This window comes from Sus scrofa, chromosome 5, assembly GCF_054392235.1.
Source record: "Sus scrofa isolate SSC_HxYL_T2T_F1_AM1 chromosome 5, Sscrofa_HxYL_maternal_Yorkshire_Landrace_v2.0, whole genome shotgun sequence".
In the NCBI taxonomy this organism is placed as follows: Eukaryota; Metazoa; Chordata; class Mammalia; order Artiodactyla; family Suidae; genus Sus; species Sus scrofa.
Window position 1 is genome coordinate 80283413 of NC_139387.1, and position 27702 is coordinate 80311114.

At 42.8% G+C, this 27702-nt stretch overlaps 1 protein-coding gene across 2 annotated transcripts in view; it reads right to left on the bottom strand.

Annotated features, from left to right (window-relative positions):
• The window catches only part of GXYLT1 (glucoside xylosyltransferase 1), a 470260-nt gene that overhangs the window by 318520 nt on the left and 124038 nt on the right, over positions 1-27702 (bottom strand). For both annotated transcript variants that reach the window (XR_014804028.1, XR_002344161.2), the window contains 2 exons: positions 25347-25415; positions 17509-18152 (listed from right to left, as the gene is read on the bottom strand). The gene's annotated coding sequence lies outside the window, so the exon portion shown is untranslated. The remainder of the gene's footprint in view (positions 1-17508; positions 18153-25346; positions 25416-27702) is intronic.

The following is a 27702-nucleotide window of genomic DNA, read 5'->3' on the forward strand; positions in this document are numbered from 1 at the left end:
CCTAGCTTGTGTTCCCAGTTACTCCTCTCCCTCCTCATGAACGCACTTCTCAGTGGTCTCCTGGGAGCTGGCAAAAGCTCCTTCAGTGAGTGCAGGCTCATTTTCCAGCTGATTTATAGAGTAACACTGACGGTTCCATTCGAGGGTAAGATGGGATCACTTACGGTGGTATTTCTACGGCTCCCAGCCAAGGCTGGTATAATGGGATACGCAGAGCAGGCTGAGCACAGGGATCCCAAAGAACAGGATTCAGACTCTGATCATGGCTTTTATTCACTTAGTAATAAAAATTTATGTGCATTACAGTAGGGAGGCTAAGTACCCTCCTTTTTTTTTCTGTACCCTAGAGAATATCCTTTCAAAATTCCTGGTGGAGACACACACATTGCAGATTCACATATCTAATTAACAGTCATCTTTGGGGGAGTTCCTGTCATGGCACAGGGTAAACGAATCCGACTAGGAACCATGAGGTTGCAGGTTTGATCCCTGGCCTTGCTCAGTGGGTTAAGGATCCGGTGTTGCCGTGACGGGGCTCAGATCCAGAGTTGCTGTGGCTCTGGTGTAGGCTGGCAGCTATAGCTCTGATTAGACCCCTAGCCTGGGAATCTCCATATGCTGTAGGAGCAGCCCTAAAAAGACAAAAGACAAAAAAAAAAGCATCTTTGATGAAGGTAAAAATTGACTAATGTGTCAATTGAAGGGCGCTCTTAAGGAAGGAAAGAAGACAAGACATGACCCAGGAGTAGTTGGGGATAGAGAGGGGGATAAAGCCAACCCTAGGCCTCACGCATACAACGCTGCCTTTGGTCCATCCATAGAGAGATACGAACCTTTCTATTTGTTTCTACTAAACAATCTATAAGTCTAGTTCCCAAAGCTACTGGTGGGAATAGGTCTCCTTGCTCTGGAAGCATGCAACTATTGTCCCCATTTGTTAAACATTTCCAACACTAGGACCCAAAGAACCCTGTTCCTCCAGATCATTAGCCATCATCAAATGAGTTCTGGAAATGCTCCAGATTACATCCTATTTGAGTTAGTCCTAATTCTGTTCCCCAAATTAAATATTAAAAAGTTCTATTCTAAGGAAACTTATTTAAGCTTCCTTAACACATTTCTGAAATTTGACTACTAATGCCTTTTCACACATAACACATTAGTGGACTGCCCGGCAGAAGAGTATTTTGCAATTGCTGTCATAGAGCTGGTTTTGCCATGTACTCTCCTTCCTCTGCTCAAGTCACCTAATATCCTTATATGACCTTCTGGCTAGCCAAATTCCCAAATGAGATATCCATCCCAAACCCAAGACCCAAGTGTGTGATTTTTAGGGCCAACCAATGCAAAATGAAACTGTGGGATTCTTTGTTCAAATGTTATTAATAATTTCAATATGGCAACAGCGAAACATAAAGCTATGGGGTCCTTGTGAGTATGGCTCTTATTTGCCTTCCTCTTCTCACCCTTAGAGTCACTTATTTAAAAAGGAGGGTAACCTAGATGGGATTAAGATGGCGGAATAGAAGGACTGGAGCTCAACGTCTCTCCTAAAAACAAAATTCACAACTAAAGGCTGAGCAGTCTTCACCCAAATGGACCAGAAACCTTAAAAAAGATATCCTACTCCAGAAGACAAAGAGGAGGACACATCAAGAGGTAGGAGGGGCGATTTCAAGACATAAACAACCCCACACCTCCTGGGTGGGAAGCCCCACAGACTGAAAACTAACTGGTTCACAGAGACTCACCTACAGGAATGAGAGTTCTGAGCCCCACATCAAACTCCCACATGTGGGGATCTGGCATTGAAGGCCAGTGGGGCTTGTGCACAGGAGCTCCACGGGTCTGGGGGAAACGGAGACCCCATTCTTAAAAGGCACACACAGACTTTCACGTGCACTGGGTCCCAGGGCAAAGCAAAGTCTCCATAGGAATCTGGGTCAAACCTGATGCAGTTCTTGGAGGACCTCCTGGGAAAACAGGGGTGAATGTGGCTTGTTGTAGGGGAAGGACATTGGAAGCAAAGCTCTTGGGAATATTCATCAGCAGCCTGCTTTCTCATTTTGGGAAAATCTGGCCCCACCCATCAGCGCCGAGAAGCCCCAGGCCAAACAACAACCCAGGTGGGATCACAGCCCCACCCATTAATAAAGAGGCTGCCTAAAGACCCCTCAGGCACACAGCCGCCTCTAATCCCATCCAGAGACAAGCCCCACCCACCAGAGGGATTAAAATCAGCTGCACCTACCAGTGGGCAGGCACCAGTCCCCCCCATCAGGAAGCCTACAGCAAGCCCCCATACCAACTTCAGCCACAAGGGGGGCAGACACCAGAAGTAAGAGAGGCTACAACTCTTATTATTGTCTTCAAAATGGTCACCACACCAAAAACCTATAAAAATGAAAAGACAGAGAACTATAACTCAGATAAGGGAGAAAGGAAAAACCCCAGAAAAACATCTAAGTGATCAGGAGATTCTCAGCCTCCAGGAAAAAGACTTTAGACTGTTGATGCTGAAGATGATGCAAGACATTGGAAATAAACTGGAGGCAAAGACGGACAATTTACAGGTAACACTGAGCAAAGAAATACAAGATATAAAACTTAAGCAAGAAGAAATGCAAAATACAATAACTAAAATAAGAAAAGGAGAGTAACCTAATTAAATTACTCACATGAGTTGAAGAAATTAATCATACTAATAGAGGAAAGACTTGAAGGGATTTTCTTGACAATATACAAAAATAAACCTATCCAAAAAAAAAAAAAAAAAAAGCCTGCTTAAAGAATGGGCAGATGTTTAGAAGTAAAGAGAGTGTGTTGAAAGGAAGGTGGTAAACAATGAGGTATTTTGAAACCATTTCATAGGAAAGAGTCTAAAATGTGTCTGGGCCAAAGAGAGCTTGGAGGTCAAGAATCTGAAATGAAGGCAGCATGGATATAGGACTTGAGGGGTTCCCAATATCTTAATAATGTTTAATGAGGACTAGAGGTCGGAAGAGCACCATAGGCAAAGGACTAACATGAGTCAAATGGCAGAGGAACTTCTGTTTATGCATGTAGAACACCCTTGCCCCATGTAAGGAAGACAATACTTCTATTTCCCTTATGCAGCATTCAGAGGTATAACACATTCGAAATGCTGAAAGGAAAAGGAAAAAAAAATGTTGAAAGTAGCCAGAGAAAAGAAGACATTACATAAAAAAGAACAAAGACGACGTTACACTAAACTTCTCATCAGGACCTATGCAAACCAGAAGACCAGAGAATGACATCTTTCAAGCATTGGAAGACAAAAACTGCCATCAATTATCCTATTCCCAGCAAAAGGATCTTCCAAAAATGAAGGAAAATAAAGAATTTCTCAAATAAATAAAACCTGAAAGAAACCACTGCCTGCATACACACGCTCTGAGAAATATTAAAGGAGGTTCTTCAAGCGGAAGGAATATGCTACCTGTCTTAGTCTGCCAGGGCTGCCATCACAAAATATTATAAACTGGACGGCTTAACAATTTGCTCACAGCTCTGAGGGGTAGAAATTTGTTTGCAGAGTGCCAGCATGGTCAGGGTCTGGACAGGGCTCTCTTCCTTGCTTGAAATAGCCACCCTCTTGCTGAGTCCTCAGGTGGCAGACAGAGGGACAAGCAAGCTTCTTTTTTATTTTTTGGCCATGCCCAAGCATGCAGAAGTTCCCGGCCCAGGGACTGAACAGCAGAGACAATGCTGGATCCTTAACCCACTGAGCTACCAGGAAACTCCTCCCGGCGTGTCTCTTCTTGTAAAGGCACTAATCTCATCAAACCAGAGCCCTGCTCCTATGACCTAATCACCTCTCATAGGCTCTATATCCAATTATTACCACATTGAGGTTAGGACTTTAACATATGAATTTGAACTGTGGCAAGTACAAACATTCAGTGCAAAATAATATCAGACTGCAACTTGGATCTACACACACACACACATGAATAGCACTGAAATAAAATAGATGAAGCTCTGATAGAATAACAACATTAACTACTTTGTTCACCACTAGTTCTCTGATAGCTAGAGAAGGATCTGAGGTACACTCAATAAACTTTTCTAAATGACTAAATGAAGGCACCCCCGACTAAGTGATGTGGACTTTGAGGAAACTGAATGATAATCAATGCACAATAGAACCATTACAAGCTCACTTATAAAGCCAGTTTTATACTGGGTGTCATAAAAATTAATTCCAAGTCATCCAAGTTTTTAGTTTAAGATCTGTAGGATTCTGTTCTTTTAATAGCCATAGTCTCATCACAGAATAATTGCTTTAGCAATCCTGCTAAGTAGGAGCAAGGCTTCATTTAAATATGAAGGTGAGTTTCCTTGTGGTACAGAGGGTTAAGATTCCAGCATTGTTACTGCAGCAGCTTGGGTTGTTGCTAAGGTGCAGGTTCAATCCCTAGCCTAGGAATTTCAACATGCCACAGGTTCAGCCAAAAAAAAAAAACTGAGGGTGAGCATTAATATTTAGAAACAATCACGCAGATCCACACTATAAAAACGCTAAAAGAACTAAAAAATCTAGAGGAATTTAAAGTGAAATACAAAATATATATACATATATGTATATATATATATATATTCTATGATTCCACAATAAGGCAAACTATAGCAAAACAAATCTGAAAATTAGTTTATTCTAGGGGATAGTAATTAGAAAGGGGCAACAGAGAACTTCCTAGAATGACAGAAAACATCTGTATCTTCAAAGGAATGTGTAATACATGAATGTATTCATTTGTCAAAACTCAACAAATTAGACTTTTAAGATGCATGCCTTTTTTCCATCAACACTCATATGAAAAAATGTTCAACACAGCCAATAATCAGAGAATGCAATTTAAAACTGCAATGAGACATCACCTCACACCCGTCAGAATGGCTCTCATCAAAAAGACAAGAAATTACAAACGCTGGAGAGGATGTGGACAAAAGGGAACCCTCGTGCACTATTGGTGGGAGTGCAAATTGGTGCAGCCACTATGAAAAACAGTAAGATCTCCTCAAAAAATTAAAAATAGAGCTACCAGACAATCCATCAATTCCACACCTAGGTATTTGTCTGAAGAAAACATTAATTTGAAAAGATACATGTACCAACATTCACAGCAGCATTATTACAAAAGCCAAGATATGGAACCAACCTAAGTGCCCACTGACAGATGAATGGATAAAGATGTGGTGTATATATACATACACACACATATGTATAGATATTATGGAATATTACTCAGCCATAAGAAAGGAATGAAACCTTGCCATTTGGACAACATGGGTGGACCTAGAGGGTATTATGTTTAGTTAAAAGAGTCAGATACAGAAAGACAAATACTGTATATTTTCACTTATATGTAGAGTATAAAAAACAAACAAACAAATTTAACAAAACAGAAACAGGCTCAGAGGTACAAAGGACAAATTAGTGTTTGTCAAAAGGGAGTGAGTAGAGGGGATGGGCCAGATGAATGAAGGAGATTAAGATACAACCTACCAGCTGTAAAATTAATGTCACAGGGATGTAATGTACAGCACAAACAATGGAGTCAATAATCTCATAATGTTATAACTTTATAAGGTGTGTAATCTATAAAAATATCAAATCATTACGTTGTACACCTGAAACTAATAAGTCAACCATGCTTCAATTTTTTTAATTTAAATGAAATTTTAAACACCTAGCTGTGCCATCTACCATCTGGGTAATCTTGGGTGGTTTTTTTTTGTAATTCTCTTAAAAATGTCATTTATGCCTTTTAGTGTGTATGTTTGTATTTTATTGTATATATGTATTTCAATTTTAGCCTCAAAAATTTTGTAACTAAATAGTGAACTCTAGTGCAAAGGTTTGCTTTCGGTGGTATATGGGTTAACACTTCTAAAACTAGTTTCTGTGTAATCTGAGGAAATTAGTAAACTAGTATTTGGGGGTAATGGGAGCCAAGCTCTTCAGTGTTTGAGAAGGGAGTTACAAGTATAGAAAGGGGAAGACTTTTGCAAAAACCCTGTGATGTTGAATTGGAACTGGAGACATAAAAAGTAACTTGTCATTTTTTTTTAGGTTTTTTTTTTTATTGTTATTTCCTCCAACGCAGTTTTTTTTTTTTCCCACTGTACAGCATGGGGACCCAGTTACACATACATGTATACATAATTTTTTCTCCCATTGTTGTGCTCCATTGTAAGTATCTAGACATAGTTGTCAGTGCTACACAGCAGGATCTCATTGTTAATCCATTCCGAAAGCAATAGTTTGCATTCATTAACCCCAAGCTCCCAATCCCCTCCCACTCCTTCCCCCTCCCCCCTCCCAGGGCAACCGCACATCTATTCTCCAAGTAACTTGTGATTTTTAAAGAGAAATAAATGTAGAGATAGGATTGTGTGTGTGCGTGTGTTTCCTAACTATGAACACTGAAAGCTGTTTATATAAGAAGTAAAGAGCATTCTGGTATCAATGACAGATGGATCTTGATTTGTATATAGCATTCTCCATTAAAAAGAACCAAAGCTCTGGGGAAAAAAAAAAGATTGATTCCAGGGTTGGGGCAAAGGAAGTACACCATGAGCCTAGAGCATCTTGTGCCAAAAAGTAAGGAAATGCTCAAGTAATGATGGAGGCATTCCAAAAAGATGCAGGAGCCAGCTTAAGATGATGCCAGTGACCAAACATGGGATGATTTAAGCAACACAATAAATAATGAAAATGACAAATTATCAATCGTTGACTAAAATAAGAATCCATGAGTCTGTACTGATCGAAATAATTATTCAATGGAGGACAAGGGAAATTCAGCAAAAGAAGTAAAATTGGTGAGTGAACATTTGATGGGAAGTGAGACACATACAAAATCTCAAAGTATCTGCCCACAAACTATTTATTCATTATAAAGGAAAAATACTAACTTTCAGTGGGGAAACCTGGCAGGCATCATCTTAACCAAGTGATAGAAGTTCACATCACCAGTGTTGGAACAAACCAACACCACGTGCCTCCTGATGTAAGACACTTAATAAAACATACCACTTCTGTGGTTTTCTGGCCAAAGATGTGCAACCCAAATCTAATTATGAGGAAATATCAAACAAGACAAATTGAGGGATAGCCTACAAAATAATGGGCCTATACCATTCAAATTTTCAAAGTCAAGAAACACAAAGAAAAACTCTTCTTTTAGATAGAAGGAGAGTAAATAATCACAAAAATTAAAAAAAAAATCAGTGTTTCTGGACTGGCTTTGGAGAACTAACAATATTTGTATATGGACTGTGCATTAGAGTCATAAATTTTGTCAATATTGCAATCCTTGATTTTGATATTATATTATGGTTGTATCCATATTTGTAGGCAATACACACTGTAATACATAGGGTAAGAGAGCATGGTGTATCTGGTGATGACTGCACCTTACTCTGAAGCGGTTCTAAAGAATGTGTATACCACACACACACACACACACACACACACACACAAACAGAATGATAGAGCAATAGGCAAACTACGTACAGAATGGGTAAATCTGGATAGAGTATATGAGATTTCCTTGTACTGCACTTGAAATTTTCTGTAAGTTTGAATTATACCAAAATGAGTGGTTTTTTTAAAAAAAAAAAAAAAAAGGAAAGTAACATTTAAGGTGACAAGACCTTCAATTCTAAGCTCTGCCGTTAATGTGACTGATAACACACAGAATCTCTAGCTTGAATTCAGAGTGCAAATGTAGACAGCTGTATATTTTTGTTTTAACTTAAAGTCGTATGTACACAAACATAATAAGAAGAAATTGTTTCTTGCAGACTCTCATGCAAAAACCTTTGTGGAGGGAGCAAAAGAGCTTCGGGGTCTGTTGAACGCCTCCATGTAGGAGGCACCACAACAAAGCCTAGGCCCTGAGAGGGCAGACCCAGCCTGGAAATCCACCTCAGTTGGAACATGGAACATTCACAGGTCCCTTAACCTCCCTGAGTCCTCATCTGGAAAAGAGAGGCAAAATATTCAACCCAGCAAAATTAAGTGAGAAATAAAAGTAATATACATAGAACGCATGAAGAAGGCATGCAATAAATGTTACCACTTTGGGGTGCCAGGTATTTCTCTGCATTATCACATTTAATCCTCACAACCACACTGAGAAAGGTATCATTACTGTCATTCCTACATTTCAGACCAATTCATGCCAAGGAAGTGGGTCGTACAATGTATAAGTAAACCACCCTGTAGATTCAACCCCTCATGTGACTGACTCCGGCCGTGCTCTGTTTCTTAAGCCTCACGATCATGCAGACACACAATGTGCACATGGAACAGAAAAGAATAACAAGGTGGCTTCTGCACCAAATTGAAGTCAAAATGACCCTGCGGCTAACGGCTCAAAAACATCTATTGATCTTCAGCTGTATTTTGAGGGCTTCATTTACTTCTTAATAAATGATAGAATAACTTGAAATGACATTTTCATTATTACTTCAAACCATAAGGCCCAAGGACCACTAGTGACATGTTAATTACAATGTCATTACAGATATGAGTCTTTTTTTCATCTATTCCTACTGGCGTCACTACTAGCATTGCATTAATAAGGGAATATCAATGGTGGCCTAGAAATCTCCATTATCAAGTTAGTCATACTTTGCTCTTTAGAATTACATAGGCTAAAGTTTGGGTCTTAAAAAGCCACCAACCAAGAATTACAGAGTACATTTTAATTCATATATTTCAGCAAAATGTTAACACTGCCATTTTGCAGATGGGAGAACGCAAGACTCAGTGTTTCTAAATGTTTCTGAAAATCTCATGCCTACAATTCCCTGAGATTCAAATATGAAAATCATTAGCCAGGCTACTGTAAACTATCTTAATTGCCGTGGTAATAGATGAGGAAGAGAAAAAACTTCTAACAAAAATGGGTCACAAACTATCTAGGTTTGTTTTAATCAGTTATGTAAATTGGCTCCAGACTCACAAACTAAGCCCATGGAGAAAAAGAAATGAGGCTAGCTGAAAATGTTCATGTCTATAGGCAGAAATATTTTTAATTAAAGTATATTTTAAAAGCAACTTGATCTGTATGTTACCGACCTTAACTGCACACAATAGAAGTCGAGCACATGTTTCATGAAGGAAGGAAGGAAGAAAGAAGGAAGGGAGGGAGCAAGCAGGGTGGAGAAGGGACAGAAGGAAAAGGCCGTCTTTTCTAAAGTTGTCCGTGCTGGTTAACAGCTAACACAACACTTTGACAATTCCAGCGTCAAAGGGCCTAATCATTTCGCGCAATCCTGCCAGAAAGCATAGCTTAAATTTGCCACCATATTTGAACTCTTAACTCTCCTGAAAATAATCACAAAAGACTACACAACACAGCGTATTCTTGCTTTTTCTCATAACAGCTGCTCAATCCATAGTCTTTTTTCAAAAGCAATTATACAAACCTGGTTCGTTCAACCAAAAGTATGGGGGAAGTAACATCTGCCCTGCCCACAGCAACGTGGCCATGACGATGAGGAAACAACCTTTACACACACACACACACACACACACGCTTTGGTCTGAAGACATGGATTAATTGTAAAGCACTGCTCATGGGAGCTGTAACACTGAGAGATTGCTAGCGGCCTGGCCACTATGTGCCTCTGCTCTACACAGCTTTAAGGTGGTATGTGTTGCTATTGTTGTTGTTAGCATTATCGCTATTAAATATTCAAAAAATCGACAGTCACATTCAGAGATCGACTCTGCTTCACTCAAAGGACAGAGACAGCACCCCCGCCCTGCCAGACTAGCAGAGGGCAAAGTTATTGCTAAGTGCCTGTCTTGAACAGCAAAGTCCTTCACCTACATACGTAGTGCTCAGTAAATGAAGAAAGATCTAAAAAAAGGGAAGCACTCTCTGACTCGACCTGAGCTTCCCTCCAGCATCTCAGCACAGGGCAGCAGGATCCCAGCGATTAAAAAGAGCCACAGGCAGCATTAACACTAACTAGGTGAGCACTTCACATTCATTACCTCACTTAATCCCCACAACAAATTGAGGAAATGAGTACTTCATTATCCCCATTCCGCAAGTGAGAATACTGAGGCTCAGATGTGGGATGTCATTTGCCCAAAGGCAAACAACAGATGGTGAGTAGTGGAAATCAGCTTCCATCTGGGTTTTCCTGACTGCAGTGCCTGTGCTCTCAACCTCAGATGAGGCCATCATGTCACACCTATCCTTCAGGTTGGAAAAGAAAGATAGCCTCGAAGAGGCTAATAATGTTACAGCAGCTGCCCAGCGTATCAGCTCTGGCGACAGCCCTGTGGCGGTAGTTACCAGCCCCAGCAGCTCTGTGGCTGCAGCGGATCAGCGCTTTTACCCAAGCGAGCACTCAGAGAGGTGGAGAACTCAGGTTTATTACAGCCGCGGGCCCAGAGGAGATCGCTCTTCAGAGTCTGAGCCCCAAAGAGGGGTTTCACAAGGGCTCGTTCTTCCGGGTCCGTGCTTGGCAGGCCAGAGTGAGAACTGGCAAAGTAGTAGATGCAGAATCAAGTTTACAGAAGCAGACGTGTGGGGAGGGGTGGTTGGGGCCGTTGGCTGGACGTTGCTTAGTCGTCATGGCCAGGGTCTCTCCTTTCTACCTTTTTATCAGGACATTTTCTCCTACTTTCCCCCCTCTTGATGCTTTTCCACTTTCTTGGAGCAAGCATCAATTTTTAAAGCTCAAGTTTTCTGTATCTGATGTGTCCAGGGGGACCTATTGTGAACTAACATTTGCAACCTTATAGACTCTATTCGTGTGGTTATGAAATGAGTAATCACATTAAGAATTCAGGGCCCAAACAAGAGGGCAATGATGAGGATAGTCAGAGGCCCAGTTAAGTGTGGGAGCCATGAAGCCCAGTTCCAGATCTTATTCCAGTAGTTTGAAGACTCTGCCAATTCTCGCCTCCTCTTGGTTATTCGCTCTTTTAATTGTTGTGCCATGCTGCTGATTACTTCTGACTTGTCGGCATAAAGACATCATTCTTCCTGAAGGAATAGACAGAGTTCCCCTTTTCTGCTGTCAGTAATTCTAGTCCCCTCCTGTTTTGTGACACCACCTCCACCAGGAGTCCAGTTGTTGATGGGCTTTTACGGCCGCTACAGTGACCTTCCAAGACGCTTGAACCATTACAGCCAGGATAAGTACTGCTCTCTCTAACAGAGGTACTCCAGCAAACCCAAATAATCCTCTAAAGATAGAATGTCCTACCCCTCGGTTTTGAAAAGAGAGGCCGTTTTCCCACGAACTTGCTAATTATCCCCATGGGCCAGCCTCGTTCTGGGTATCCCCATGGCTCTGCATGCTCCAGTTTTAGGTCTGGCAGCAGACTACTGGATTGCTGGTGGTGCTGGTGCTGGAGAGCAGGGTGTGGATGTTGGCAGTGTATTGACCTCTGTGTGTAATGTGTAGGTGAACCCACCTAGTGTTCCTTCCAGCTTGATGAGGTCCTCTACGGCTGCAGGGGAGCCTCGACCTCAACATCTCGTACCATGTTCTCGTGCAATCATGCCCAACAATCAGTCTTGTGTACCAAGTGTGACATTTGAGACACTACTGAACTCCATACGTGGGAGAACCTGGATCTGTTTGTTGGTCATAAAGTCTATTATTAGGGTGACGAGCCCCCTCATCATGTTTGTTAGCCAGTGATGGGGAGGACTCCCAATGTACCAGGAGTCAGAAGATATGCCACACAAATAAGCAACCTAGAGCCCTCTTCCCATTCCCGACTGCAAGCACAAGGGTTAGGGTGATTTTGATGGCTAACGTCCCCCACCAGAACACGAGTTCAAGTTAAGTTGCACGTGGAACTCCTCAGGCTTCTACCATGTGTAGACTGACCAGCTTCCAGGGGTGGCCAGAGCAGGGCTTAGAACTCTCAGGCCATGGCGAAGGGAGTCTCTGGAACTTGACCCTGAGGGGATTCTTGAGGTGCTGTGCAGCCTCCCAGGTGTCTATGTCAGCAGCGCATGCAGCCTTCTTGGCTCTTGTGTGATGGATCCACGGGGTAATACCTGCAATCTTTATAGCAGTTGGTGTTGCTATGCAACCCTTAATTTACAAATGTTAATCAAGAGCCACATCAAAGAATGTATCGAATCCATGTTCTTACACTGACTACCTGAGTTAATATTCTGCCTCAATTCCCCCGCAAGTTGGAGACTCCAACTGCAGGGAAAAGGGGCGATGACTGCTCTGGCTTCTTCCTGCTGAAAAGGGGCATCATTAGGGAAAGCAGTTAGGTCTCCACTCATGGGACAGTCAAGTGGGCTTTGATACACTGCTTTGGGTACCCCTTCTATCAACATTTGAAGGTTGATAGCTTTTAATCAGGATGTAACGAAGCAAGAAATACAATTAATTATACAGTGTCTGGGAGTTCCCGTCGTGGCGCAGTGGTTAACGAATCCGACTAGGAACCATGAGGTTGCGGGTTCGATCCCTGCCCTTGCTCAGTGGGTTAACGATCCGGCATTGCCGTGAGCTGTGGTGTAGGTTGCAGATGCGGCTCGGATCCCGCGTTGCTGTGGCTCTGGCGTAGGCCGGTGGCTACAGCTCCGATTCAACCCCTAGCCTGGGAACCTCCATATGCCGCGGGCGCGGCCCAAGAAATAGCAACAACAACAACAACGAAAAAAAAAAGACAAAAAAAAAAATTATACAGGGTCTGAATAAAAGGATCAAGACCACAGTGAATATGGTGAAGAAATATTTTCACCAGGAGGAGGAGGTCATGAATCTTTGTGGAAGATCTATCAAGGAATTAGACACATTCTGTGAACAACCAGGAATACAACATTTAGATTTTATAATAGCCCAGGTAACTTGTATGGTTTTTCCGATTTCTCTGGCTGGTTATGAAATATTTGTATGCCTTGGTCAGCATGACATTGAAAGCTACCTTATGTCCTTGTGAGGAGTATGATTTATGGCACCACCTTACTTTTAAAGTTAACTTACTCAGATTTATTCTTAACAGTCCCCACCACGCACAAAATTCTCTTCTCAGTGTCCACTTCCCACACACCTTGTATCACTTTCTGTATCCATATTAGTCTGTCCCTTATTTTCGAACCAGAGCAATCAGCTAAAGACACACTATCATTCTTTTGCCTTAATAAAATGCAATTCCATTCCTCATTCCTTCTATATTGAAAAAACATTCTACTTTTCTCAAGCAACCACAGGCTGTCCTTTATAATTTCTAAAAACACATGTTTTTCTCACAGAGACCATCTCAGGGTGGCACTGACCATACTGATTAAGCATTCCAAAGACCTTTAGTTCCTGTTTAGTAACTGATGTCTCAGTGTCTCATTTGACTTCTGTTAAACCTAGGTACGATAAGATATTATACCTAATGTTGACAGCTGTAACAACACGTATGTATTAATTAGATCAGCAAACTTCAACTCTAATTTAAGATATTAATTTAATACTGGATATTTCCCAGTTTACTTGAACCTAAAATTAACTCTGGCCAGTTACCTTCCATATTTTGCAAAAACTTAGTCAAGGAAATACAGGGAAAAAGGCATCTTTTAAATCTAATACAGTAATCCACACTGCTATTTCTGGAATTTGTGAAAGAAGAGTGTAGGGATTGGGCACCACTGGATGTAATGGGACCAGTGTCTCATTTATTAGACAAAGGTCTTGTACTAGGCACCAATCCCTGTTAAATTTTTGCACTCCCAATATAGGAGTGTTACAAGGGCTGATACATTCAATTAATAATCTCTGTTCTCTTATGTTTCCTATAATTGGGATAAGTCCCTGTCATGCCTTGGGTCTCAGAGGATACTGCTTCTGGCAAAGAAATAAATTCTGATCTTTAAGGCTTATTTCCACCAGTTGAGTATTCTTTGCTCTTCCTATTTTTCCTCCTGTGGCCCAGACTTCTGAGTCAATATATACTTCCATCGAAGGCAGGCATAAACCTTGATTAGGCTCCATTGCCATGTGCCTTTTTTTTTAAGGGCTGCACCCTCAGCATATGGAGGTTCCCAGGCTAGAGGCTGAATCTGCAATCTATACCACAGCTCACCTCAGCTCTGATCCCCAACCCACTTAGCAAAGCCAGGGATTGAACCCACAACCTCATGGTTCCTAGTTGGATTTGTTTCTGCTGCAACATGATGGGAAATCCTCCATTGCCATGTGAATTGAGGCTTTAAGCGCTTACAAAATATCTCTTTCTAAAAGAGGAGTTGGACTCTCTGGAACAATCAGAAAGGCATGAGAGAAGAAAATGGATTCCCAGTCACAACTCAAAGGTTGGGTAAAAAAATTTTGTAACTGGCTTGCCAGAAATATGAATGTGGCAGATTCATGAGGGAGGAGCCCAGGATTGGAGAGGAGGACTGAAAAGTGGCTCCCGTGTCCAGGAGGAAGTTGATAGGCTGTCTTCCTACATTTAGAGTCACCCAGGGCTCCTGAGTGGTGATAAGGACAGGAGCCATTATGGAAATGTCCCGTCAGTCTTGATCCTGGGCCTGAGGGGTCAACCCCAGAGACCTTTGTCTTCAGGGACAGTCCCTCTTCCAGTGATCTCCCCAACAGATGGGGCACAGCCTAGGTGCTGTGGTCTGAGGCTTGGGGCATTCCCATTTAAAGGGTCCCTCTTTTGCACAGAGGAAACAGGCTCCAGGCATAGGTCTCTGCCCTAGTCCTCTCACCTTGGAGACTCCCAGGTTGACTCCCTATAGTGCTGTAACCAGAGCCTCAGCCTTTTCTCTGTCTCTCCTCTTGTTCTCCTTTCATTCTTCCTGGCCCTGGTTATAACATACTTGAGTTGCTACTCTGAGGAGGGGCTCCAGGTCCTGATCAGGGCAACAAGCCAATTTTTGGACCTTTCTCCATATATCTGGCACTGACTGAGCTATGAATTTATCCTTAAGAATTATTCGGCCCTCCATTGTTTCTGGGTTTCTTGGTGTATGTTTTCTCAATGCCTTTCTGAGTCTTTCTAAGAAAGCTGATGGATTCTCTTGTTCCCCTAGTAAACCTCCGATAGTTTTTAACAGGCTTTACTCATGACACTTTTAATCCCTCAACTATACAAGTAATAAAATGATTTCTATGCCAACTGTGGTTATCTCCCTCATCAGCAGGCCAACTGGGATCGCTCATAGGGACTGCCTGACACCCTGTGGGGAATCTTGTTCCTTCCTCTTCTAATCTGCCTCTGGCATTTATAGCATCATTCCATTATCTTCTCTAGCTTTGAGCAGTTTCGAAGACTTTATGTATTTTTTTTTTTCCACTTACAGCCAATGTCTGTTTTAGTAATAACATGACGTCCTTCCAGGCTAACTCAAAGGAAACCCTGAAAGACCTCAATATATCTGGGTCGTCAGCCAATTTTTCCAAATCTGTTTTTATTTGCCTTAAGTCCTGAAGTGAAATAGGCGTATGGACCTGTATTTGGTCCCCATTCTGTTTGCTACTTCTTGTAAAGGGAGTAGAGAGGGATGTAACTTTGGCACTGGAAGGGGAAGAGGAGGAGCCTTGGGTGGTACTGGAGAAGGCTGATTAACTTCTGGCTAATTGGAAAATAGTATTGTAAGCTGGAGAGCCTTCAGATGGCCATCACTCTCCATCTGACAGATTACGTAGTGGCCAGGCTTTTATGCAAAAGAAAATTAAACGTTTCTTTTTTAGAGTCTCCGGGTCAAACTTTTTCCAGTTCTTCAAGGCACATGTCAGAGGAGTTGCTATTGAGCCATACACCAGGCTCGAGGAGGTGGCTCCCATCCAAAAAAGAAAAGACCAGCGTCCAGCACCTATTGTCCCTTCTTGGTTATGTGAGGGCGTCCCCTCTCTTAGATGGAGCAGCTAGACACCTGTGGTCAAATGTCCCATCCGACCTCAGGCTGACTGGAATTAACCACTCTTTCCCAGCATAGCCTCCCTTCCCGTCATCCCTGCCCATTGCCTGTCTCTGGACAGAGATGAAGAAAACCCAGGCATACAGGCGCTGCCCTGAGTGTTCAAATCCTAAGATGCTCGCTCTGACATGCCCTCTATTAATATTAGGCAAGTTTCTAAGCCACAGATAACAGGTAAATTGGATGAACCAGCTGTCGATTTCTCCAACCAGGGTGAAAGTAAATTGCAAAAAGCAGAACTGACTATATGCCCAGGCTCTGAGGCTAACGCTTGGCCCGAGTTGGATGAATATTAGTTATGAACTCCTTTTCCCCCACAGGCATGGTAACAACTCGGGGTGGTCTTAACATCTAGAGTTCTGTTTCCTTTGCCCCCACAGCTCCAATTGAGGTCTTATCAAAGGAAATGATGAAAGATCAGGTTAGTTTTACACCATAACCTTCAGAAAATCCCTTTTTGAAATCTTTGATTACACAGTCTAGGACTTGGGCAAACCCACGGTGTCTTTCTGTGGATCTCATCTACGGCCTGATATTATGAGACCTTCTCTGATCTCATGGGCAGTATCCCCACTAGCATTGCCTCCGCCACTCCTGAAAGCAAGACAGCTCCCACTCAGCTCGCTCTATGACCGGGGAGAGCACCTGCTTTGTTGCAAGTGTCTCTGATCCATCTGGGCCCCCAGTCTCAGGAAGGCACTCTCAGACACGTTCCAATGTTTTGGGCAAAGGACAGGGGATCTCGTACCCTGGACTGAGACAGGGATGACAGGCTTGCCTCCCTGACTCAGATCCTGGGCCTCCATGAACTGACAAAATGGGCAGTCCCACGGCTGGTTTAGAATCTGGGATGGGAGTTCCTGGAGGCCCAGGGGTGAGGTCAAGTTAGATGATCTCCTTGGAGGAATCTATGGCACAAATGGCAGGAGCACAGGGGTCTCCAGCTCATGGGCTTCTGGGTTAGGTCCCACCCCATGTGGCCGCCCTGTGCCGGTGTCGCAGACAAAACAAGGGAGGGTGCCCCCTTCTCAGAAGGTGGCCATTCAGATGTCCGCCTGACCGCCCCCCTCTCCGGAGTTTTGGTGCCTCTTAGCAATGGGCTGGTTCGTATAAGCCCCGAACTTGGATTGGACTTGCAGGGAGGGAAGAGAACCCTCAGAGTCCGCTACAGCCATAAGCCGTATGAGGTCACCACGGAACTGCAGGTTGGGACCCACTCGGACTCCGTCGCCGCGAAGACCGTGGAGCCACAAACTCGAACCTGAAGCGCAAGTGAATCAGGCCGCTCATTCGCCCTCACACACACTCAGAGGTCATCACATTGCCTCCCACTCCCTGGGAGTCCCTAACTAGCAGCTCCATCAAGCCCAACTTTCAATCGCCTACACCTGCCCATTGCTCCACCCGAGCAAGAGGCTCCTCTGCTTCGGATCAGGAGCACGAGGGCTGCTGCTCCCGTCAGACACAGCTTCCCACCGGGAGCGGCTCCCTCAGGGGGTGATCAGCCCCCTCTTCTGCCCGCTGGGGCAGGACCTGACTGGGGTTGGCCCCGGGGCCTTACCTTGTCCAGACGCCTTCCTGGTGAGTTGGTCCGTCTCTCCACTGAGTCCAGTCAGGGTTTGGTCACCCGGGAGTCAGGAGTGCCGCTCACGAAGGAGGACCCAGGACACCATCGGGTGGCGCGCCGCCTCATTCAGTTCGAAGCTCCCCAGCTCCCGGGCGGCCTTGCCTCCATTCAGGTGGCTCAAGGGGCCAAAATGGTTGGAATCTCACTGGGGCCTCCAGAAATGTTGCAGCAGCTGTCAGCAGCCCAAGGCCGGAGTGTATCAGCTCTGGCGACAGCCCTGTTGCCAATGTACCAGCTCCAGCAGCTCTGTGGCTGCAGTGGATCAGCTCTTCTACCCAAGCGAGCGCTCGGAGAGGTGGGGAACTCAGGTTCATTACGCCCGTGGGCTCAGAGGAGTTCGCTTTCCGGAGTCTGAGCCCCCGCCCCGGAAGAGGGGTTTCACAAGGCTTTTATGGGCTTGTTCTTCTGGGTCCATGCTTAGCAGACCAGAGTGAGATCCGGCAAAGTAGTAGATGCGGAAACAAGTTTACAGAAGCAGACATGTGGGGAGGGGTGGTTGGGGCTGTTGGCTAGACGTTGCGTAGACATCGTGTCTGCCAGGGTCTCTCCTTTCTACCTTCTTATCGGGACGTTTTCTCCTACAATAAAAGAAGAGTTCACTGCACGGCTCGCAGTCCAGGGCTCCCTTACATCTGAAAAGCCAGTGCATTAAGCCTGCGTGTTGTTAAGTGGGGATCCTACAGGACATGCAAATCCTGGGTCCCATTAAATGTGCACTCACAGAATTAGTACCAGCATCTGCAGCCTTTTTTGATGGTACATTTATCACTAGGTTTAGACCTGGTTTAATAGGTTTCTACTTTTTGCCTATTGCTAATGAAGCAAGATCTTTTCCAGTCTGCTTAGGAGAGAGAAATCCCAACAGCAGAACTCCGCTGTCAGCACGCCTTTGAAAACTAATGGACTTTGAATCTGGCCTCCGAATGGCCTGGTGAGAGGAGCCCCAGGGTATCTTCTTCACCTGCCTCCATCAGAGCCCTGAAGCCTTTTCTTCTCAAGAACCCTCTGTTAAAATGCAGAAGTCTTCATCACTGCCAGACACCATGCCAGAGCCCTGCTGGTTGCAGCCGAGTTCCGGACTTGGCCTCTAGCCTTTGGATTCACAGCACCTGCCAGAGCTCCCTCTCTAGCCGAATCCCCAGCCCAGCTCCCTGGCCAGCCCGGACTTGCTGCCCAGCCAGGACTTGGCAGGACTTGCTCCCTTATTATGCATGTTCGCTACCAAATCTTTAGTCTCGTGCTCTCTCCACTGGCTCACCTCCCTCAGCCTTCAAACCCTGCAGCACCATGATATTTATCATCCACATCTGCATATTTTTGAGAGAGAAAGGGAATGGTAAGTGAGTACTGCGCTGGGACAAGAGACCTAAATCTGCAAAGCTAGATACGGTCGCCCCATCAAATACCCACATGACTTCCTCAGGCTGAAGACAAAATTACAACTCAGTCTCGTGCCTCTTCTAGAAATTCATCCAATTTCCTCCCCTTTCTTCTCCACTACAATTCTAGAATTTGTTGTCTACAAAGATGGCCCCCATGTATGCCCCTCTTCTTCCCTAATCTCCAGTCTTCTGCACCTGCCGTTCAACTGAACTGACTTTCTGGTTACTAAATCAAATCTCCTTGCTTCAGTGTTCATGCTCTGAAGCCCTCTGAAGTTCGATTCGGTCCTACTCAATCCTTCCTCCTACCAGCCTTTAGCTTCCTGAAGAGCTCACTGTCTCACCTACTCTTTGTTCCCTACTGTAAGTGGTAGGTACCTTTAAGTATTTGAACTGCCTGCCTTGTCTGAGTTAAATCTCAGTCATCCCTCATTTAGCAGGATTATGAGACACTCTCATGCTGGCTGCTTCCTGTGGTTGAGCTCCAGCTCATGCATCTTCTCCCTGGCTGTTTCACACAGGAAGGAGCACACCTGGACGTCATGGAGAAACTCCTCAAGCCTGCATCTCCTCACTCAGCCTCGCTCTGCTCTGCTGTGCCACTTCATACTGTCTTGGCTCCATCAACATCCCCTTCACTCTGGTGGCATCTGTCATGGTGACAGTCAGCAAAATCTCCCTGGTCCTCTTTTGTGAATTCTTACTAAGTTGTTTCCTTCATCTTGACCTTGTGCATTGAATTTTTCTGGAAACCCAAAGAGAGGATTTTACATTTCTCCCTATTACATTTCAGTGTCTTCATTTCAATCCTATTTCACAGCCTGTCAAGACCCTTTTGAGGTTTAAAGCCACCATCTATCATGGTAACCCTTCTTTCTATTGAGTTGTCTACAAATTTGATAAGCATCCATTCTATGATTTTCTCCTCTCTGGGTCAATTTCAGCTGGGAAACAGCTGATTTTTCAAATATATGTGTTAAAGACTTCCCTGCCTCTCAGCTGCTCTGTGGGACACAGTGGGACACAGTCTTACCCTCCCAGTGTAGCATGATGAGTCCTGTCATTTGGAACAATGGTTCTCAAACTTGACTGGACATCAGCATCACCTGTCACATTTGTTAAAAATGCATATTCCCAGGTCCAAACTTCAACTATTCTAATCAGTCGATTGGGAGGGATCCAAGAGTGAGTGCCTTTAGCAAGCACCCCAAGTGATTAATTAATAAGCTGCATAGAATATTTAAACTTTCATTTAGCGCCACAGAATTCTGCTTTTCTGAATCTCTGTGCATTGGGGCAAGGGGGAAAGGGGCTGACAGTGGTAAAGAAAAGTTCTATTTTCTAACTGCCCTATCAGCTCCCAAAGAACTTTTCCTATTTATAAGTGACCATTTTATTAGAAAAAAAGAGCCAAAGAAATTTCACCAGACAAAAAGGAACATCTGCATTAAAATAGCAATCCACAACAGAAACTGATTGGAAAAATGTGAAAGATGTAGGTGTGCCTGAGGATGCAGGAAAAAATGTATGCTATTTCAAATCACCATGCTTTTTAAAACAAGTAATTTAAATTTAATACTACTATTTATCTTTCAAATACATGTTTTTGTATGTCTTTTCTTATTTTAGAATTCATTTATGGAAAAATGTTTTGGTGAGTTTCATTAGACTTGATCTGGGTTAAATAGGATTGGGAAAGAAGAGAAACTTTGTATCATCATCTGCAACTTGGGGCCACCTTCCTGGACACAGTTAATCACACAGAGAACAAACAGGTGGTTGCCAGAGGGGAGGGGGTGGGAGGCCAGGCAAAAGACGTAAAGGGGATTAAGAGGTACAAATTTCCCATTACAAAATAAACAAGTCCTGGGGAGATAATATATAGCTTAAGGAATACGGTGAATAATATCATAATAACTTTGCATGGAGGCAGATGGTTACGAGACTTATCGTGGTCATCATGTCATCATGTATGTAAAAGCTGAGTCGATATGTAGGTCACAGGAAATTAACATAATATATCGACTAATACATCAATAAAAATTTAAAATAATAAATAGGAAACACCATAGAACTCTAGCCTATTGGGTAGTAATTACGTCTTACAAGTGCCTATTGTTGTCTAATTTACCAAATAGCTTGCAAGGGAACGGGACATGACATCATTCTACCAATACTCAGTTGTTCCTCAATCACATTTTCTAGGTAAATTCATATTCTAGGTAAATGGTACCAAGTGATCTTTAATTTTTTCCCATGATTTTTATTTTTTCTTTATAGTGGGTTTACAGTGTTCTGTCAATTTTCTACCATACGGCAAAGTGACCCAGTCACATATACATATATACATTCTTTTTCTCACATTATCCTCCGTCATGCTCCATCACAAGGGACTAGACATAGTTCCCAGTACTTTACAGCAGGATCTCCAAATGATCCTTTAAAAGACTAGACTTGACATTACTTTAAACAATGAACATAGGTCATTGAACCAAAATCACATCCTCTCATCTGAAGCCCAGCAAAGTGAACCTACTGATACCAGGCTGTGGTGAAGGAAAGCACAGCTATGATTGTGAGACCAAGCATGGAAACCAGGCAGCTCACGCACAAAAGACTCACAGCCTTTGATGGATTTTAGGGATGGGTTTTTAAAGACAGCGTGAGAGAGAAGGTCATTGGATGCCGGCTAGACTTGCATTCAATCTCTGATTGGCTGATGATGAAGTTAACAGTGGGATGTTTCAGGAATCTCAGTCATCAACCTTCTGGTTCCAACTAGTCTGGGATCTACGTGCTGGTGGTCAGTGTGCAGTTAACTTCTTCCACTTGGTGAGTGTTTTTAGTATCTAAAAATACAGCAACTCAAATGTGTACCTCAGTATGTATGTGTGTATGTGTACGTATATACATATATGTGTGGGTGGGTCTGTGTGTGTATTATGATTAATTTTCACAAGCATTATGCAATTAAGGTGTTATTATCCTTCTTTCATAGACCAAGGGTGAAGACTTCCCTGCTCCTTCTACTACTCCCCACAGCTTGCTAGCTGTAGAGGACACAATGCTGGAAGGCTCATTATCCAAGCTACTGGGGTTGCTGCCACCCGACAGCCCTCACTGGTGGACCCACTGGCCAGCCTCCTTGCCCAAACTCAGGGCAACCCTGAATGGCCATCCCAGGAGCGCCCCTAGGACTGGCCTTGTTATGTTTGTGAGGCAGCCTGGCTCCCTGTCTGCATACCCTGCTTCCTTTCATTCTCCCCCATACGGATCTCCAACGAATGTCCTATGCATAAATTCCCTTATCAGGGTCCGACCTACAACATCGTTTGTGGTGAAACATAGCAATTTTATTTATGCCTTCTCTTTAACAACAGCAACAAAAAAATCAAGGTCTATTTTCATGAATATGGAAATACAACTTAATGCATTAGAGGTGGCAGAGAAAGAATAAAGAAATTTTAAAAAACGGAGTTCCCGTTGTGGTTCACTGGGATAAGAACCCAACATAGTGTCTGTGAGGATACGGGTTCAAGCATGGATCAGGGGGTTGAGGATCCAGCGGTGCCACAAGTGGCATAAGTCACAGATGTGGCTCAGATCCCACGTTATTGTGGCTGTGACACAGGCCTGCAGCTGTAGCTCCCATTTGACCCCTAGCCCAAGAATTTCCATATACCACTGGAGCAACCATAAGAAGAAAAACATTAAATAAACAAATAAATAAATAAATTCTAGTTTAAAAAAGCAAGAGGAAAACAAAGAAACCAAGCACATAAAGTGGAGCCAGGCCTGTGGCTCATACAAAAATGAAACGATTGCTGAGCCATAAAGCTAGCTCTTTTTTGTCCGTGCAATAGAAAGGAAACTCTTCAGTCCTACAATTCACTGTAACCTTAAGATATCTGGTTAAACACACAGCTGCTCAGGAAAAACCAAAGAGAAATACCTCCTGAGAGCCCAAACAAAGACTTTCACAGCCTAACATTAGACGCACAGGTTAAGTTCCATGGAGATTTGTTTGATTGGCTGGCACAGTGACCAACTGTCTAGTTTGTCTGGGACTAGAGAATTTCCTGAGACAGGAACTTTCAGTTCTAATACTAGGACCATCTGGGGCAAACTGGGATGGTTGGTCACCCTGATGATAATAAACTCCAAACATCAAGCTAGTAAAAAGCAAATCTGCAAGAGGCCAACATAAATCAGTCCAGGCACACAGGTTTATGCTGTCGTGGCTCAGTCTGGTGGTATTTTCAGGTCATCTGGAGGGACGTTTAAACCACACAGCCTTCACACAACCCTCCATGAATATTGTTGATCTCCGCTGAGTTTCTGAGCCATGATGCATCCAGCAATGAGTTGAATGTGCATTCTTCCAAAAATAACTAAAGTATGGCCATTTTATGCTGTCAATTCACTACAGACTCTTACACTTGAGCTGAGTTTGGGAGAGAGTTAACATTTTTAGGTGAAAATTGAAAAGCTTGACAAGCACAGAAAGGTTATTTCACCTCCACTGCGTGGTGAGCTAAGGGAGCATTTAGGCGCAAGAACGAAATTGTCCTTTGAAAGTAATTTTAAATCTCCTCTACTACATAAATGCATTCATTGAGGTAAAAATATTCTACTCCAAGAATCAGGTCACCACAATGTTAGAATGGAAGAACCAGAAACTGAAAAAGGCAGATGTTACCCAAAAAAATCAATCACAATAAAGCATCTACAGAATAATTAACCAGACTCCTGGCCACTTGCAAGTACATCAGCCATAATCAAACTATCTGAGGAATTAACAACAAACCGAATGATTGCCCAGGACGTGCGTCTTATCAAAAAGAGAAATTCCCCCATGTATACACCATCTCTTCTATAACTAAAATAATGATCCACCAGTTTATAATGCTGAGTTGTTGCTAATGGACTGTAACCCAAGAGTTTCAGTCAATAGTACTGATTTAGAAGTTCCAGTTTAGCAACTGCTTCTCAGCAAATAACATTTGGAAGTCATTTAACAAACAAATGTTCCTTTTTCCTGAGTGATCTAATCAGCAATCATATGGATTTTCTTTTCTAGTTAAGTTCTAGTTGTCAATTGTAATTTGTAAAAGAAACGGGGAGGAAGCTGGAGACAAAGATGGCAATTATCCAGCTAATTTGGGGTTTGTGTACGGCTGCACACATGTCAGATATGCTTGAGAATATTTTCTATTTCCATTGACAAAAGTTCCAAATGATTGCTAACATTCTTTCTCGTGTTCTACAGCATAGATGACCACAAGGAAAACTGAAATGAAGACATTCTGTGGTGCCCCATTGGCAAAGCAGAGACAGTGACAATTGTCTCTTGAATTCGCAAAGCAAAGAGGTATGGTCAGTTTCATCCTTTCAAACCATACATTCTTCCTTCCCTTAGTAGATGTGATGGTTGCAATAACTGCATGGTAAGACTAAGAAGAGTCAGCTGGAAAGGCCAAACAAAGAAGATGGTTTTTCCTGTGCATTACTGGTAGGAAGACATCAACTCTCTTAAAAGGCATCTGGGGCATTCAGCCCACAAAAGTGGAGCGCTGGCATCTATGGGGACTTCAGAGCTGTGGCAACAGCCCCAAAAAGATTTCCAGCTCTGAAGAGTCTTGTTTGTATTTCTTCCTTGTCTTATTCATCAGTTAATTTCCAGCCCTTCATTTCACTTTGTGCGGAGGCCATGGGGGGGTGGGGAGCAGAATAGCTGGGTGCCCCAGAGCCATGGACTGATGCAATGCAGCAACGCATTAGGGTCCCTTCCCTGTGATGCCTTCAGGGTCCCCTACCTGCCTCACACCACCTAAAGCCCATTCCAAGCCATTTTGCCATCTGCCTCACAGCTTTAGACATTAAATAGTATTGAAAGAACACCCGTTGCCACACAACGACGTTATCCATTTCCTCAGCTCAGCATGCAGGCGAGCTTTTCTTCCTTCTGAATAACTAGTTTCATCTGTGACTAAGAGGTTTGAAATTTTACTACTCAACCTGCTAACTTTTGCATGGCATCAAAGAGAAGGTCACAATCTTCTTGAAGGAAGATTTAAAACATAAGAGGCTCAGCAATCAGGTCTACGAACTTAACCCGCCTGCCCTGCACAGCTAATGGAGCTCGATTTCACTTTCCAGCTGGCTTTTCAAAAAAGCTGATGAGGACGAATCGTCCCCCCACCCCCACCCCTTCCTCCCTCCCAGCCCCGCCCCCGTAGCTGGGCATTTTGTACAGCTCCAAACAGCAAGCTCTCCATGGCCAAAGGCAGGATTTGCAACAGGCATCCCCACTCCCAGCTTTGTGCACTCCTGAATCAGGGTAATTTCCAAATCAGAGTAATTTCCAAATACATCACTGTCAGTACACACCTGTAGCCTGCCACCAGAGAGCCCAAGAATGGGACTGCCATCTCATTCTTCTCTAAAGGTGAAATGAGCCTTAAAAAAAAAAAAAAAAAAAGTTATATTTTACTGTGCCTTGAACAAATGAGTAACATATAAGCATTTCACTCGCTAAAGACAAATGTAACATTTCTATTTCTAAAATGTACATGCATACATTTGTTTAAAAATAGCTTCCTTCATTATGATAATGATTTTTCCCCCTGGGTTTGGGAGCTCAGGGAATTAGTGGTAAATGTAAATGTAATCAGGGGCACCACCATGCTTTTAATTTGGCAAGTAAAAAACATGCATACCTCCCATCCTTGTGCCAGGACAAGTCAGTTTTATTACCAAAAGAAGCTTGGAAGTAATGTGCTTGCCATCTGACTATTTTTATGTCTTGCCTGAATAAAAATCCTGGTCTTTCTAAGGGTTAGTACAGTTATGGGGAAATGTACTGTTGTTAAGAGTGTAAATTGGTACTACTTTTCCGCAGTCTGCCAAAATACATTAAAAATGTAAAACTATGCCTATCCTTTGACCTAGAAATTCCACTTTCATAAATTCCCCCTGATGTCGTTGCACACACAGGAAAAGATGCACGTTCGCTGTGTTACAGTTTATAACACCAAAAATAAATAAGAAAACATCCTGCATGTTGAATAAAAAGCAACTACTCACATAGATAATGGTGTGCAAATAAAATTAAATGCCACTATTTAAAATAATAGGCTACCTGAAATATTGCTTAATAAATGGAAACTTCTTGCACAGTACATAGAATTCATATAAAATCCACTTCCGCTCCAAAGATTTATCAAACTAAATGACAGGCATCATTCTACAGCAGAGGTAGGCAAAATTTTTCTACAAAAGTCCACCTAGGAAGTATTTTAGGCTTTGAGGTCATATGCTCAACTCTGCCACAGCAGCAGGAAAGCAAGCTCTGCCATGAGTAAACAAATGCATGTGCCTATGTGCCAGCAAAACTTTATTTAGGAAAAAATAGGCTGCTGGACGGATTTGTCTCCCAGCTGTTAGTTTGCTAACCCCTGTTCTGATCAATTGGGATATATAAGGTGATGAAACATACAAAAAGCTCGGACTCCAAGGATCTTACGTTCTGTAGCTAGCTATTTATCTATCACTATCTATCTATCTATCTATCTATATGATTAGATAGATGTTCACTAATCAACCATTGAGCAAATCTTTGGTGATTGTGGCAGACACCATGCCACAACGAGCTGGTGATTCAATGGTAAACAAAAGAGATTTTGGTCCCTGCCCTCATAAAGCTCATGGTCTAGTGGAGAAGACAGACAAGTAAGCAAAGTAAGAGGAATAGTAACAGTTTGTTAAAATCAGTAAGCGAATAAAATTAACATTGGTTATCCAGTTAGTGAAATCTCTAATGAGTTTTCCTTTGTTCTTTTTCATTTTATTGTTTGAAGTTTTTACAATAAGCATATTTTATCATTTCAAAAACAATAAAGCTGTCTTTAAAAGTTGTAAGTAATGAAAAGAATAAAAGTTTAATTCCTATTTTCTACTGAACACATAATCCTAATGGATTTAGACCAGCAGACAATCTCTACATTTTTTATGGTGTTTTGTTTTTTGGGTTTTTTTTTTTTTTTTTGTCTTTGAAACTGTCTACCTATAACAAAAGGTCTTATGATTCTCTAATAAATAAAAAAATCCTTGTCTTTGGGATATGGATGAGGAAATTAGCAAAAGACAAAAGAAACTTAATTCTCCACTCACACACTAATCTCAAGTGTAAAACAAAGCACTTAAGCAAATATAGGAGATGAATGACCCAAAGACTGGCAACATTTTGAGATGACCAACTCCAAAAGATAATTTCCCTTAATTTTTATTTTGAAATGGAAAAGTATGGTAAAAAAAAAAAAAAAAATGTGGCTTTCCTCAAAGAGAGGTCTAGCCTTTGCCCTTGGTTTCTGGAAGGTAATCTGAGTCATACCTGATGGAGGTATCTTTGTTTACAGTGGGTGCTGACCCCACCAGAAAAAGCAACCTTGGGATTCTGAGTGGGAGCTATGGGTCCCCTTATATCAGTCAACCTGGAAACCAAGTTCAATCATAAGGGCAATCTGTCATGCCTAAGTAATGGACATCAGAAATTCCCAGTGTGTCTCAGCAGGTTAAGAACCCAACCAGTATCCATGAGGATGCAGGGTCAATCCCTGGCCTCACTCAGTGGGTTAGGGATCCAGCATTGCCGTGAGCTGCACAGATGTGGCTTGGATCTGGCACTGCTGTGGCTGTGGTGGAGGCCGGCAGCTGCAGCTCCATTCAACCCCTAGGCCGGGAATTT